We start from the raw sequence: 5415 nt of genomic DNA, 5'->3' as shown, positions 1-5415 counted from the left end.
GCCATATAATATCCCTCTTGGTTTCTGAAAGTCAGACAAACATCAGTGGAAGAGATTATCCCTGCTCCATGATGTCTGAGGCCTCAGCTGGAAGATACGGGGCTGGGATCATCTAAACCTTTGTTCTTTCATGTTCCTGGCAGTCAGTGCGGTTATTTTTGAGAGCCTGGCTGGATCTCTTGGCCAGAATACTATAATGTAGCTTCTCCAGGTGGCCTGGGCCCCCCGCAGCCTGAGGGCAGGGTCCCAAAGGCAAGTAACCCAAGAAACAGCCAGGAGGAGGCTATAGTCTCCTCATGACCTAGACTCAGAGGTCATACAGTATCACTTCTTTTTCATCCATTGGTATTGGTAGTTTCAAAGCATGATCCAGCTTCAAGAAGAGGGAGCAGAGACTCACTTCTTGATGGAACTGTGTCAGCTGTAATGTGAGGAGAGCATTTGGGTGGAGGAAACATGTGTGTACCACCTTTGGACAAATACAATCTGATGCAAAACTTCTAATAGAATCCCTGAGGCAGTGAACCAAAGCAATGGAGCAGAACAAATATACCAACTTTAACCAAATAAAACTTTCCTATAAGATTTAACTAAAAGAAAAAAAAAAAAGAGTTGACATTATATTCTGTAAGGGTACACAATCTACTTGGGAAAATCAACCCAGAAGGACCCAAACTGAGATTTATTCTAGTAAAGCTACAGGACTGTTGCGAAAAAGAAGAGAAAAAAAAATCCTTTGGATATCCATGCAGACCAACCAATTCACTTATAAGAAAAATAAAGGTGTCATCATATTTTTGCACAGGTGCATCATTCCAGATAACAATGGGATAATATGTTACGTTACTAAGGGAAATAAAATCTGAGCCGAGAATTTTACACACCAGCAAACTGACTTTTAAGTATAAAACCCACAGATAAACTATTATGAGCATGCAAGGATTTGAGGACTACATAGTTCCTTTGTGCCTTTCCTGAGAAATTACTAGAGAGTAATACATTCTAAATGATCCAAGAGACAGTGACATAAAGACTGGTGAACTGGTAGAGTTCCAGAACAGATAGTCTGTGAGACTCAGGTAATGGCTGTGCGATTGTCAGTTTATTGTACAAGTAATCACAGTGTTCACTGATGGAAATATCACTCAAAAAGTCAGCTTTTATGCTACCAAATATGAAATGAGACCTATGATCTGCCCTTGAACTTTGTGGCCTGAAAAGAATATGAAAATCTAGCAACGAGAGCACGTGGTCTTTATTGCAGTTATGACTGATTTGTATTGTATGATTAAGATTCTAAAGCCAATATTTATCTACTTTATTAGGCTCTCTAATTAAAACAATAGGTGCTTTTATAGGTATCCTGAGATTTTCAAATTGTACGGGTCATAGTGTGCTGTGCTGAGTCACTTCAGTCATGCCTGACCCTGTGCAAGCCCACAGACTGCAGCCCACCAGGCTCCTCTGTCCACGGGATTCTCCAGGCAAGAGTACTGGACTGGGTTGCTGTGCCCTCCTCCAGGGGATGTTCCCGATCCAGGGATCGAACCTGCATCTTTTACATCTAACCTGCATTGACAGGTGGGGTCTTTACCACTAGCACCACCTGGGAAGCCCTAGGTCATAGTATGACTTCTTAATGTTGTGCTGAGTTCTTGTCAATAGACTCAAATTGACAAAAATAACTAATTAGTGCTACTAAAAGACAGTAACACAACAGTGTTTCTCTCTTTTTTAATTGACTCTCAATAAAATTTTACTTTCATTATCCTTAGTTGGAATATACAAAGATATTCCTCATTTCTTCAAATTATCCCAAAATTATAATAAAAAGGTATAATTATGCATATTTTAAGTATCCTGAAAATATGCATTAATATATTTTAAAAGGAAAATGTCTGAGATGTTTGTAACAAAATGCTCGATTTTAATTTATAAGCAACAAGATCAGTTAAGATGTCTATTTAAGTTAATAAAATTTTCAGATTTTGTATAAGAAAGAAAACAGGTTTTGTCCTGGCTGTTCCTTCTGTCTTGCTTACTCTCCCCTCAGACATCCACATGGTTCGCTTCCCCTTCTCCTTCAAGTCTTGGCTCCCTCTAAGCTGACGTCTCAGACCACCCTACTAAAAACTGAGTACTCCATCCCCTCTCTGCTTAATTGTCTTTGTGCTGTCTCTCACTCTAATATAACATACGCATGTCTGCTTTGTTCACTGCTATCTCCCCAGTGCTTAGAAATGTGCCTGGCATATAAAAAACACTCAATAAATATATTTCCATAAAGGAAACAAATAGACAATGGATCAAGGAAGGTTGAGATGATCCTTATGACCAAAGGTTAAAGGTCATATTGCAAAGCATATTTTGCCTTCAAAGTCTTAGGACCCTATTCAAAAACTAGAAATCATTTTCTCACCCTTGTTAAAAAGATGAGGGAACTAAGATTCAAAAATGCTCTATTACTCACGCTGCAAGTAGGACACTTACCAGGAGTCAGGCTTCGGGTACCAAATTCAGTGCTCTTGTCCCTGTATCAGTTATGCTAAGTTGCTTCAGTCCAATCAGTGGAGTGAGCATTAAAAAAACCAGCTTCAGGTAAGCAGTGCAAATAAAATACCTTTGAGGAAAAGAAAAAATAGGAAGAGGGTATATAATATAACCCAGTGCTTCTCCAGTAGGGCAGTTTTGCCCCCAAGGGAGAATTTGGCAATGACGGGAGAGATTCTTGTTGTCACAAATGGGAGAGTACCACTGGCATCTAGTGGGAAGAGGACTGGGGTGCTGCTGAACATTCATTGAAGCATAAGACAGCACCCACAACAAAGAATTATCTGGTTCTAAATGTCAATAGCGTTGAGGTTGAAAAACTCTGATAACCGAAGGTTTCCTTAGTCTTTTGCACATCAAGCAAGACTAATGCACCATGAAAATCAGTAGTAAGGGATAGAACAATTCTTATCGCATTACCTAAAATCATTTAGTCCATTGTTTTAGTTTTAAACATTATTATTTAAAACAATGTACTTTGCTTACATATAAAACCCTTTAATTGTCATTTAATTACCCTTCAATTCTTTTGCTTGTGATTAACTCATTAAATGTCTTACTAAGTAAAAACAACACAAGCAAATGAGCTAATTAGTGGCTAATTGTCAGTTACTAAAGATTACTACAAATGACTTACAAATGGCTAGCTTCTTTACTACTACTGGGAACTGCAATTGCTAACCTTAAGTAATTGACTTCAACTTATATTTCAGGGTATATACGTAAACTGCATGACAGAGCTGAGGCAAGAAGCTTCCATCCTTTCTTGGGGAAAGAATACATTAGCAAAAGGATTATTGGTATTCACGACCACATGCCTCCATCCTGCAGCAGAGCCTGGACTGAGGAGTGGCATACTGGAGTCAAAACAAGCAGACCCCAGAAGCACTGAACTAAGGAGGCATGGAGATGGCGGTTTTCCAGCACTGGGATGTTAGTAGGGAAGCTGAAACTTAGATCAGAGATCAGGAGTCAGAGTCCTACAACCCCATAAGATAGGTTTTATTATGGTAAACTGGTTCATTTACTGTTATTCCTTTTTTTCAGGTGGAGAAACTGGGTGCAGAGGAGTTCAGCCACTCACCCAAAGACACATAGTAAGCAAACAGGGATTCATACACCAATCTAGCCCCAGAAGTTGTTCTCTTTATCGCTAGGAAATGATGTCTTCTTCCTACTACACTGTCAACTCAGTACAGAGCCTGCCCCTGCAGAATGAAGTAGATGAGCTTGTCAAAGAGGTGAGTTGAGTAGAATGTGTAATCTCCAAGAGTGGCCAGTTACATAGGTACCCTGGCCTCAGAAACCAAGCCATTGACTAGATCTTAAATCAGATAGATACTTTGGAGTCAGACAGATCTGGGTTTGGATTTTTACTCTGCAGATTACTCTTAGTGTCACTTCTGCTAAGATATTTAATCACTCTCAACCTCAGCTTTCTCATCTCTAAAATGGGAGTAATGTTTATCCTAAAAGTGCTAGGACTAAATAAAATCATATAAAATGATTACACTAGGACCCGGCATATAGTAGGTGTTCCCTTCACTTTTATTGCTATAGCAAATAGTGATCTTGAAAGCATTCTGTTATAATTTTTTTATTTTTGTGTTAAAAGGCAATGTGCTGTACCCTATAAGTCAAAGGTAACACAAGAGAAGTTTCTTGTTTCTACATCATAGAAGTTTTTCTTTACAGTTCATAGTTGCCTGGAGTGGGGGTATTTATAATTAAGGGAGTGGCCAAAAAAGTGACAAAGAAAATTAAGAGAACTTTTTTATGGCATTTTTTATGGAAGCTGATCTACTACTTACTATGGGCACCAAGAAATGGGCCATAAACTCTTTTGTTCTTTCATCACCCAACATTTACTGAATACCTCCTGGCTGCTAGAGGCTAATTTATTCACTAGAAATATGTGTATGTGTGTGCTCAGTTGTGTCTGACTCTTCACAACACCACAGACTGTAGCCCACCAGGCTTCTCTGTCCATGGGATTTTCCAGGTAAAAATACTGGAGTCGGTTGCCATTTCCTACTTCCCAGCCCAGGGATCAAACCCATGTCTCTTGCATCTCCAGCATTGGCAAGTGGATTCTTTACCACTGTGCCACCTGGAAAGCCCATGAAATATAGAAAATCTTAAAAGGAAATAATTTAAGGAGGAAACAATGACTTTTTCTCCATTCCACAAATACTTATGAAGCACTAAATATAAAAAGGCAGAAGACACTGTCAAGATGCCTGCCTCTCCTGGAATTTAGCAAGTTATGTGACATGTTACAACAGGGAGATGGGATACAAAGCACAGATACACAATATTGTCTTCAGATAGGGGATGTAATGGGAGCGTCCCAGCAAAATATCTCTGATCTGAAAGGTGAAGTATGAATGAATGCTTCCTGAGACCCAGAGGCAGCAGAGCACTGTGGTCCTAAGCATGTGGTGAGTCCCAGATCTGACTCTTCCTGTAACCTCAGGCAAGTTCTTTAATTGCTCTATGCTCCAGGTCCCTCCTTTAGAAAGTAAGGATAATAAGAGTACCTACTCGTGCTGTTGCTGAATGTACTAAACGCCTTAATAAATGCAAGCCCCTCAGAATTCTATCTGGCTCTAATAAATGCAAACCCCTCAGAATTCTATCTGGCTCATAATTAAGTGCCCAACAAAGTTGGCTGTCATTTCTCATCCTTGCAGTTTCAGCTCAAACAAGAAGTGAACGGCATGTGCAGAAAGTCAAGGGCATGAGAACGGGAACCATTTGGGGACTGCACATTGATTGATTGGACCGGAGCAGAGCATCCCTCTGGGAGACCAGATCACGCAGAAGGAGCCTGGCTCCAGTGTTGACTAATCTGGATTTCATCAT

The sequence above is a fragment of the Cervus canadensis genome, chromosome 1 (assembly GCF_019320065.1).
Source record: "Cervus canadensis isolate Bull #8, Minnesota chromosome 1, ASM1932006v1, whole genome shotgun sequence".
Taxonomy (NCBI): domain Eukaryota; kingdom Metazoa; phylum Chordata; class Mammalia; order Artiodactyla; family Cervidae; genus Cervus; species Cervus canadensis.
This window is presented reverse-complemented; position numbering follows the sequence as displayed.